Consider the following 11,941-nt stretch of genomic DNA (forward strand, 5'->3'; position numbering starts at 1 on the left):
CTTTATTTTTGGTTCACGGTTCAATCCTAACCATTCTTATTCACTAACTTATGTATCAATCCTAATTATTTTTCACCATTTATGGATTTTCAGCTTAAACAGCAAGGAAAACAAAAGCAAAAATTTTCCTAAGATGTAGCATCCAGACAAAATTATTGTCTATGTCTTTGTATTATTCCTAATCCTTAAAAATAAACAAAGTAATACAAAGAGAAGCAATTGTAGACACTTAATTTTGCCAAAGATATTTTATTATTTTAATCCGAGCTTATCTTTGTAATTAGGTCTTGATCATCACTTTTTGAGCCCATTACATGGTTCATTTTAAATACGTCAATATGATACTAATATGAACCCCATAGGGAGGCTTGTTCCGTGGGCTCAAATAATACCATAAATGGTCCAATAAAAGGTCTATTCTTAAAAGCCCATTAATGGCCCATTGTTGAACATTAAACAAAAAAATCAAATAAATAATAATAATAATAATAATAATAATGATATAACATATAAAAATAATCACATAATAAAATTAAGAAATAATAATCACATAATTAAGTAAATAAAATATAAAAACAAAATAACAAAAAAACTTGGCCAAAAAAATAAAAATTGAAAAGCCTAAAACCAAAAGATAACAAAATGTAATAAACCCAAATAAAAGGGCCGAGACCCTAAAGTATGGGTTCCTTGTTGAAGACCCATGATATGGCTCAAAATCCTTATATGGAGCTAACGCCATTTAGCCAAAATCCAAACTAGATGTATGCATCAACCATGTCAAAAACTAGTGAAACAAATGGCATGAAGATGTGAAAAATAAAAGAAAGAATAGAAACTGCAAAGGCAACATGAGAATGTGAGGCATTAATGGCATGAGAATGTGTAGAACATAAATGAAAAAGAATGAGATGGAGATGCAGTAGAAGAAAAAAAAACTAAGCAAAAAATAAGAAAGGCTAAGAAACTGAGGAAAATAACAACAAAAAAAAGGAAGTGACATACAAATTTCGCACATAGCTAGCAAAAAGATAAAAAAGCAAAAAAAAATGAAGCATTAGCAGAGAAATAAAAAAAAGTAAAAAATAAAAAATTGAATCACAACAAAGAAAAAAACAAAAGCAAAAATGGAAAGATTGGAAAATCAGCAATAAAAAAAGTTAAAAAATAAGGTAAAAAAAGAAGGAAATAGTGAACATGAAGCTAAAAAAAATTAAAGGTAGAAAAAGAAGAAAGTAACAAACAAAAATAAAAAATAGCAAAAAATCACAATTGAAATAGAAAACTAAAAAAATAAAGCAGAAACCATAAGAAAGGATTAAAAAAAGGGAAAAAAAAAAGGTAAAGAAAAAGCATTCAGCTAGAAGAAGACCAAGGGAACTAAAACTACGAAACCAAAAAAAAAAAAAAGAGAAGAAGAAGGTATACGAACAGCACATGTGAACCAGAAAAGTAAGAAAGCGAAACCATAAACAAAAAAAAATCTATAAAAAAAATAAAAAAAGAACTCAGTAAAAAAAAAAGTTGGGCAACAAGAAAACAAAGGACCTAGATTTCTCCTGTGGTCTATATTTTTTGCTCTGGTATGATTTTTATCCTTTTTTTATGCATTTAATTTTGTCTTACGTAAAGCCTATGCAAAGTTTGCTTTGATGTTTGCTTTGTTCAAGTTTAAAGTCTTGAATTGTTCATGCTTGTTGCAATTAATGTGTATGAGGTTGTGTAGTTCGTTTTTCTTTTTCTTCATCTATATACGGGTTATTTGCATGCAAGCTCAAACCTTTCTCTTTTTATATGTCTACTAGTTTGCTGCATGGGAGATTGTTATTCAAGCTTCAAGCTTTATGCTTTTCATTTATGTCATTTGTTTCTTTCCTCTTACTATATATGGTCTGTGTGGTTTATGTATGAAAGCTTAAAGCTTCCTACATTGCACGTTTACTGCCTCTTTTCTTTTGCATGTGGCTGTCTTGAAAACTTATGGCTTCATCTTCTTACCATGTTTGCCAGGGAATTTTGTCAATAAAATATGACTATGTAGAATGTTTTAAATTTTCGGTCCTAATCTTTAGTACTTGGTCTAGTGTTAGGCATGTTTATATATAAGAAAGGAAAAAGGGTTTTCATATGGAAAATGGTGGGGACAATAATGGGGAAAGGTCTAGTATATTTCAATTGGCTGGTAAATTCTTATTTGAGTTATTTTAAAAAGATATTTGTTTTACTTTGTTTTTATTTCCCATTTATGTCATAGAATTAATATGTAAGTTAAAGAAGGTTAAAAAGGTTTTTTTAGAATATATATAAATAAATAATAAATAATAACATAGTAATATTAATAAAAAATACTTAAATCATACGAGTGTTTGAATAGCTCTTTGCATTATCATTGTTATTATTATTTGTTATTATTGTTTTATTGGTGTATGATTATTTTAGTTTATATTTGATATCGATTGTTTAATAATTTTGTACATAAATTAGCCTATCAATTAGCATGCTGATATTATTTTTAATTATATTCATGCATTTTAAAGGATATTTACAATTTTTAAAAATCTCTTAAAATATAATAATAAAAAATAATAAAAAAGAAGTAATTGTTTTAAATCTTTGTCTAAAAATTGGAGGGAATAAAAAGAATCGTGTTAAAAATAATAATAATAAATAATTTCATTTAAATGTTGAAGAATTATTAAATAATAATAATAATAGTAATAATAGTAATAATAATAAAGTTTTTACTTAAAAGAAAAGTAAATAAAAATTTCAAATTTTTAGAAAAAGTATAAAAAAAAGAGCTTACTTTAAAAATTTACCTAGATATTGGAGATTTTTAGAGAGGTTCATAAATTACTAAATAAAACCCCAAAACGAAACCCTAAACTAAAACCCTAAACCTGACACGAAACCTTGAAACCCTAATTGAAATCCTAAATAAAACCTTAAAATCTTAATTCACTTAAAACCACGAGACCATCCCAAAATTCAAGATTTTATGTGAAAACTTTTTATAAAATAATTTTTCTCAAATGTCATCTAGATAATGGGTTATTTGAGAAATTTTATTTCATTAAGAATTTTCATATAATTTCATATTTTAAAATAATAAAATTAAATAAAAATAAAAAATGAGATTTTAAATAAAAATAGCCGCACCAAAATTCTACCTAGAGGTTAGAGAGTTCAGATAGTCTTTTTATATTTAAGAACCCGATCTTAACTTCGCATCTCATTGTCATTTAGGACATATATTTACATCCATATTTGCATTTATTGTTTATATATATATATATATATTTTAATTATCGATGTTTATTGTTAGTTATTTAATTATTTTAAAAAAATTAATTAATTTTAAAAATAAATAAATAAATTTAAAATAATATTTCAGGGAATATAATTTTTGATAATCTGCTTAGATGTTGGGAACCACCAATAATTTTCATTTTCAAATAATGTTATTTTTATTTTAAAGGAAATATTTTGATAAATGTTAGAGAAAGAGTATTATCTTTGAATTTTGCCTTTATGTCGAAGAATTTTAAGATATTTTTTTAATTTAGATATTTTCATAGCATTTCTAAATAAAGATTTTTAAGTAATTTTAGTTCTTAAAAATGAAGGAAATTATAATTAAATTTTATATAAAAATCATTTTTGTCCAAAATTATAAATAGCATATGATTAATTTGTACCGATTTTATAGGCACTATAAAGGTGCTAATTTTTTCTCATGCGTAATCGATTTTCGAATCTAATTTTGTTTTCGTAGACGAAAATTATTTTTTTGAAAAACTTTAAACTCATTTTATTATTTTATTAAAAAGATAATTTTTTTAGGTAATTAATCACACCTTAAAAAAAATAGGTGATAATTTTTCATATTTTCATGATTTCTATTTTACGGCTAACATTCGAGTTTTCAAACTAATATGTTATGACATTCTTTTGAATCCTTACTTTTCATAAATTTAACCAATATATAAGTTATTTGGGCTAATATTCAATTTAGAATAAAAGTCATTTTTGAATTTGATTTTTCTTTGTTTTTGTGAAATTTTGTATTAATTGATTATTATGATGTGATTGTTGTAGATATTTCATGTTTATTTTTGGAGGTACCTAAAAGGTCGGCTGCATCTTTTAACTCCCACGGTTTCAAAGGAAGTAAGTGCTGAATAAGAAATGAAAGGCCCTTGGCATTACATAATCTAGCAAGTGTTAGGAAAAGGACAAAATGATCACGTGACACATGCACGTGTTTCTCATGACAAAAATGTCAAAAGTATTGGTCATGATCCAAGCAAAGCAAATCGGTTTATCTTTACCATTGTTTTTGGCTGTCCGTTGGAGGAGTATGACGATTGAAGCTACAGCTTTAAGTTGGCGAGATTCCCCAACATTTCCACAATGAGAAAAAGGAAGAATAAACAAAACGAAGAGAAAGTTCGGTAGAGATTGGACTCTAAAAAAAAAAAAAAAGTGAAGTGTTTGAATTCATATGTCTTGACATATAAATTCGATTATGAACAAGCTTAATATATTATTTAATTCCATCTTGTGGAAAATTCATTTCTTGGTCTTAAAATACAAAATGTGGGTACTTTGCTAATGCATTAAGAAAAATAGAGTGGAGAAGACAACTATTGAAGCTGTTCTCTTTTTCCCTGCTATTCCCTTACAAAGGTCATGATATGTGGCACCTACAATGCTTAAAAATTGATATTTTTAATTAAAAAAACTCTCGAATCCAAATCTTATGAAATATAATTTGTTACATCTTGATTTATATAGTCTTTATATACTTTATAAAATCAAATAATTATGCCAATAAAGACCATCAAACAAGGATGAAAAATATTGAATACTAAAACAAATTAAAGCACAACTAACTTTTTAAAAGAAAAAAAAAAAAAAAAACTAAAACCAACATGATTCTGAGCAAAAATCCTACTATTGATTAAGAAATATTTGGAGTCTGATCATTTTTTTTTTATTTATTTAACAAGAAAGAGTTCTTGAATTTTATCTATCTAATACATTTCTTTTTTTAATTAAATTTTGGTTCATCTTTGGTGTGGGCTGAGATCTAAAACTTTTCCAGTAGAGCTCCACTGTAGTTGGATTGGAGTAAAACCGTTACAAACTTTGATTCTGATGGGCAGGTCTAAAAGCCCACAGGTGGAATTGGGTTATGGATTAAGTCTGTTTGACATGAAATTTTAAGCCGACCCAGCTTAGCTTTAAAAAATAAGGGCATGATGAAAATGCTTCATCGTCCTGTGGCCCAATTTGATGGATCTCTTTAATCGTTGGGTCTTAATTAAAAACACTTCAATTTAAGGAAAACAAAATTATTTATTTATTTAGAAAGGACAAAAAATCAGCCCCATTCCATAGTCCCTCCCTTTAGTCTTCTTGATTTTTTTTCCTACAGAGTTTCCCTGCTTTTTCTGGCTATTTCTTATCCTATTAGTTGTTAATAAATTGCTTTTTTAATTCAGTTTTTTGTATCTAAATAGTCGTAAACTAATATTTTAATTGTTTTTTTTTTTTACTATAAATTAATTTTCAAATTAAAGTTTTGCAAACAAATCATAATATTAAAAAAAAACAAACGAAATCGAACGAAGCCCAAACAGGGACTTCTCAGCTAAAGGGTCAGATTGTTATGAAATACAACCACTCATGCATCTGACTTCTTTCTCAAAGTTAAGCTATGGCACATAAAATCGCAAGGTTTTTATAAGAGAATAATTGTTCCAATTTCATGCCATCCGATTCGTTATGATTTTAGGTACTAACACTGCGGTTGGTATAAGAAAGAAAAAGGAAAAGAGTTTGGAAGGAAAGTTTTCTTTCTTTCCACCCTAACTTGGTAGGAGGAAAATAAGAAAAGGAATGAAAATAAAGATATTTACACTTTTCCTTTCTTTTCAAATTCAATCCTTTCCATTGTGAAAAGAAAATACTAATTTAACTTAAATTAATAACCTGTCTTTTCAAATTCAATCCTTTCCATTGTGAAAAGGAAATACTAATTTAACTTAAATTAATAATTTTATTTATAATTTTATTTTTAGTCTCTTTTTTCCTCTTTTATTTTTTTATCTTTTATACCAAGCACAATGAAAAAAATATTTCTTAAATTTTTAAAATTCTTTCTCTTCATTTTGTTTTGGATAAAAAAAAAAAAAAAAAAAACTTTATAAACTTTACCACTTTACTTAAATAAGTTTTTATATGTTCATTGCAACCAAATAAATCTTTGAATTTTAATTTACATTCAAATAAACCCTTAACATTTTATTTTTGTTCCAAAAAGCCATTAACATTTAATTTTTACCTAAAAAAGCCTCAATATAAATCAATCATTTGTTTGAAATAATGGTTTATTTATATACAAATCAAAGGATAAAGGGTTTACTTAGATACACTCCTAAGTATAGGGACTTATTTAAAAAACATAAAATAGTTCAAAATATTTTTTAGCTTTTTATTTTCCTTTTTTCCTACCAAACATAGTTTAAGTGTTTGTCAATTTTTTATGAGTCAATAGGACTTATGATCCTTAAACTTTGAGTCAAATTCTATTTTAGTTTTTAATTTTTAAAAAATTTTAGTTAAATCCTTAATTACTCAAAATTGTACTAATTTGATCTTTCTTTTTACTAAATCATATAAATTGAAAGAAAATGTCAATTGATGCCATGTGGATGGTATTAGCTTGCATCTTATGTGACAAATGAATGAATCAAAATATAATTTTGCTCAAAGTTTATGAACAAAGAATTCTACTATCTATATTTTTTATTTCAAATATATTTTTGTAAAATATTAAATTTAAAGTAATATCTTTTATATTTTATTGTAATATAATTTATTAGATAAATATCAGTTAAATATAAAATTTTAATAAAGAATAGATTCAAAATATTTTTTTTCAATAGAAAAATTATTATGAATAGATTAATAAATAAATTTCTTAAATGGTTTGAAAATTTTTACTTAATATTTTAAAAAGATATGAAGTTTTTTATTTAATTTTTTAAATCACAATTAAATTTTTTACTTAATCTTTTAAAATGATACGAAATTATTTTCAAATCAATTTTGAAATTCTTAACTAAATTTTAATTTTTTAAAATCTATTATCTACTAAAAATAAAAAAATATTTAACAAATAAAATATATTAAAAGTATTTTATTAAATTTAATATTTTATAAAATAATTTGAAATATAAAAAAATTTAGATAGTAGTATCTTTGATCCCTAAACTTTAAATAAAATTCTATTTTGATCCTTCAATCTTTCACGTGGGATGCTAACACTACCATCCACATAGCATCAATTAGTATCTACCATCAATTTAGACGGTTTTATAAACAAAAAATAAATAAAAATAAGATAATTTTACCGATAGGATCTAATTATAATTTTTTAGATATTATAAACTAAAATAAAATTTAACTCAAATGACTACGTACTATTTACCCTTTATTTATTGAAGAAAAAAATTGCCTTATCCTCTTTCATGTCCTTCTAAATGTCAAAATGGACATACTTCACATTTACGTAAAAAAAAATGGAGGAAATTACTGAAAATGGCTTGTTTTCAACATTTAGAGCCCACCCTTATCTCTAGTTACCATTTTAGGTGATTTGAAATGGAAGTCTTGCCCTAATGTCTGATTTAATTATGATATATACTCGTATGGACTTTATAATCGCACTACTTCAGTTAAATGATTGAATTCAATGTTTGAAATTTAACATCTAAATTAACAATATTTTGGCATCAATTACTAAACCACTCAGCTGGAACCTAGAACTTAACCTATATAATTCATCCAGAGAGATATTTCAAGTACTTGTAAATTTTTTTTTTATATTGTGATAGCGGTATTGGGGATGGTAACGAGTCAAATTAAGATGAATTTTTGTTTGTCTTAAATTTAACTCAATTTTATATCCATAAAGTTTAAACTTGACTTGACTCGAAAAGTTTTTTATTTTTTTTATATTTGAACTCAACCTGACTTGATATGGTATAAATTGTATTCAACTCGATCATAAATTAATAAAATATTATTTTTAAATATAAAATATTTTTTAATATAAATATAAAATTGAATAAATATATAAATATATATAAATAATTAATTTAAATAATTAAAAATAAATTATATATATATCGGGTTGAGTCGAGTCGAATTTACTTAAAACTTGATCTCAATTTTTTTTTTATTACTATCTATTTGAAATTTGATCTTTTAAAAAAACAAATTGATCTTACGAGATTGAGTCAAATCGAAATATATCGGAGACGAATTGAGTTGACAACCTTGCTTTTAATCTAGATAATTAGCGAAAATCACGAAGACCAAATAGGAACTTCAGGATCTCACCCGGAAATTTGTTGCCTTGCAAGTTGCAAGCATAAGTTTCGAAGATTTTTACAAAATAAGCAAGATCCTAAGAAAGACATCCGGTTAACATGTTGAGAATGAAACTAAAGGAGGGTTCACTTAAAAGTTTATTTGGATCAACAAGGAAATTCATTTTATTAAAATTAAAAATGATAATAATTAAATTAATTATTATAATAATAAAATTAAAATTAAATGACAAAATTTGTATTTAAATATAAAATCAACAATAGTGATAAGATGAATTTTAATAAAAAAAGAAAATAATTATTAAAAAATATTAAATTAAAAGATTTATATCATTAAATTTTTAAATTATTTAATATTTATAAAAATTTATTTATTATATAAAAGTTGTTAATAAATAATAAATTATTAATAGATAATATGATATTAAATGAACAAAAAATATTTTAAAGATTTTTAAATAAAAATTAAAATAAAATAATAAATTAAAATTATATTTTTGATATAATAATATAATTAAAAAAAAAAAAACTTAACAGTCATCATTTAGAACAAAAATAACAAGTTAATGACTGAGTATTACCAACCGCACTATTATCCGATTTGGATAAAAAGCTATGACTGGATACATTTTTTCCATGTCAACGGCTGTTAAAGGGGGGCCCACCAGCCTTTGATCACTTCATTTTCAGACTAAATCTAAAAAACTTTGTTTTCCCATGTTTAGATGATGGGAAGATGAACACCTGTCACGATTTCCGCCACCAGGTGGAGTTAAGCCAGGCAATGACATTGAAAGCACAGCTACTTTCTAGCATTCGCTAAATTCCATGCAAGAATGCAAACACCCATCAGCTAATTTATCGATGTTTAATTTCAGTTTACTTTCGGTGCCTCATTCTCATTTGTTAGCACTGACCTGTAAGCTCTGCCTGAATCTTAGAGGTGTATTTAAAACAATTAGTTATTTGTGCTTAAAATACAGGTCTTTATCTCATAATACATAGAGTTGGTAGGGGGAGACTGAAAGCTTTTGACCTTGGGAAGACTTGTCATTTGCAGAAGAACTGAATGTTTCAACCGTCACGCATCTTCTCCCTCTCTTTTCTTTTTCTTGCTTATGTTAAGATTGTTCAATAAAAATTGAACCTCAAATTATTTGTGTGGCTTTGGAAGCGTCTTCTCCACGGCCTCCAACTGCCTTGAAAATAAACAATCCACAAATCCAGGCAGCCAGCTGTTGCCACGATCAAGGCATTCCTCCAACAATTTCGTCCTTCTACTCTTTTTTTTTTCTTCTCAGCAAGAAAGCAACAAAAATATATTGCACTACTATGCTGACAATAGCATCTTCGCTTTGTCCATCCAAAAAACCCAAAATAACTTAGTAAAATTAAAAGAATTTCTCGTCCAACACTCCATGGCATCTATTACCTATATGCAAAATCCAAAGCATAAATTACTGTACTAATCACAGAGTACGTATTTACAAATTCTCAACGTCAAACCAATCTTTCCAAAATTAAAAAAAAAAAAAAAAAAACATATATATATATATATAAAGATAGCAAGGAAAATTCCCTAATTTCCACGTAGGGGTTTGGCTGTCTGTGGCGCTTGCTTTTCACATCCTTCTCCCTCAATTTTAACTTTGCTACAACTGTTGAAACTGTCACCCTGCCAAGTCCAAACAATGTCTTTCAATGCAGGCCTAACATCTTCCTCGCAAAACTTAGCGTACTCCAAGGTATCCCCGGCAGACTTGGAAAACTCTACAACTGCAACCTCTGGTGCCACCTCAAACACCTCCGCCGTCACCGATAGCCGCCCTTTCCTCCCCTCGGATGATCCTTGTAATCTCATCTTGAAGTCCTTCACTTTCCCCACCCTAAAGTTCAACCCCTTTGCAACACCTTCAATTTTAGCCATTATAGCACTTGCTGAACATCTTGACGTGAATATTGTCCCCGATTTCCTCTTGTTCTCAAACAAACTTGACAAATCAAACCCCGATGACATGGAGGAGATGAACTCAAACGCATTAAAGAATTTCGGAGCCGATAGTTTGTTAGTCTTGGATGCAGAATCATCACCATCCTCTATATTATCTGATATTGGTTCTTCGATTGAAAACGCAAGGGGACGTGTAAACCCTTTTATAAACCAAGGAACACTCATTATAGATAGAATTGTGATCCTTCTTTCTGGGTCTGCCACTAGTAGTTTTGAGATCAAGCACTTTGAATCTGTTGAAAACCAGGGTGGAAACTCAAAATCAGCTTTGAAAACTTTCCTGTACATCTTCATAATATTCTCATCTTGAAATGGCAAGAAACCTGCAAGAGGAACATATAAGATAACCCCACAAGACCAAATATCTGCTTTGGATCCATCGTAGCCTTTTTTTCTCAAAACCTCCGAGGCAACGTAAGCTGGAGTCCCACACCGCGTGTGGAGGAGCCTATCATTGCGAAGCTGCTCAGGCAAAGCTGACAAGCCAAAATCAGAGATCTTTAGATCTTCGTTCTCATCCAAAAGAAGGTTCTGTGGCTTCAAATCTCGGTGTGAGACACCTCTACTATGGCAAAAATCAACTGCGCTTATCAGTTGTTGAAAGTACTTACGAGCAACATCTTCTTTGAGCTTGCCTCTAGCTACTTTAGCAAATACTTCACCGCCACGGACATACTCCATAACAAAGAAGATCTTTGTTTTTGTAGCCATGACTTCTTTGAGCTCCACTATATTTGGATGACGAACAAGACGCATGACAGAGATTTCTCTCTTGATCTGCTCCATCATGCCTTCTCTCTTCACCTGATCTTTGCTGATGACTTTTATCGCCACGCTTTCACCAGATGTTAATTCCTTCCCATGGTAGACCTTTGCGAAAAAAGTACCTTTCCCAAGCAGTCGCCCCATCTCATATTTCCCAAACAAAATATGCCTATCCTCCATGGCAGCACCTGTATTTTTTTTTTGTTTCCACACTATAAACTTCGGTAACTTTTTTGGCTCTGCGCTCACGAAAGCTCATGTACTTCAATATTGTTGTTTCAACATGGATTCAAGGCTTTGCAAAGATGTACAAGGTAAAGGAATCCAGGAAAGGATAAAGGAAATGCTTATTTTGAAGGATTCCATTAGATGGCTACAATTCACATGATTAGGATCTTGTAATGGGGTGTTAAGAGAGGAGATCAAGAAGAGTGTCGACTGAAAGGGCAAGCGAGGGGAGTAGATGTGAAGGGTTGTGTATAAGAAACCATTGGAACACATGGGATTGCCTTTTGAGAGACTTGGGGCTGCCACAACGGCACACAGAATCAAATCTCACAAATATGTTTCCGCAAAGATAACTGGTATAAATAGGAAGACGCGTTTAATGGTGGGCGTTCCAACAAACCTTTACTTTTTAATCTTTAATTAAATTTTCTGTTGCCGTGCCCTGCCCGCACGCCCCCAGTCTTTTTTATTTTTTGGGTTTTCTATCTCTGTTTCTCTACTGGTTAGGATTTGACGTCTAATGGGATCAAAAGAG

General features: G+C 28.3%; 1 pseudogene across 1 annotated transcript; it reads right to left on the reverse strand.

Annotated features, from left to right (window-relative positions):
- Window positions 1-9,046: 9,046 nt before the first annotated feature.
- On the reverse strand, window positions 9,047-11,736 carry LOC111302851 (CBL-interacting serine/threonine-protein kinase 5 pseudogene; annotated as a pseudogene). The gene has a single exon (XR_016326483.1). The product of XR_016326483.1 is annotated as a CBL-interacting serine/threonine-protein kinase 5 pseudogene (transcript).
- Between the last annotated feature and the right edge of the window lie 205 nt (window positions 11,737-11,941).

The sequence above is a fragment of the Durio zibethinus genome, chromosome 13 (genome assembly GCF_047325235.1).
Source record: "Durio zibethinus cultivar Kanyao isolate XHJ-2024 chromosome 13, ASM4732523v1, whole genome shotgun sequence".
In the NCBI taxonomy this organism is placed as follows: domain Eukaryota; kingdom Viridiplantae; phylum Streptophyta; class Magnoliopsida; order Malvales; family Malvaceae; genus Durio; species Durio zibethinus.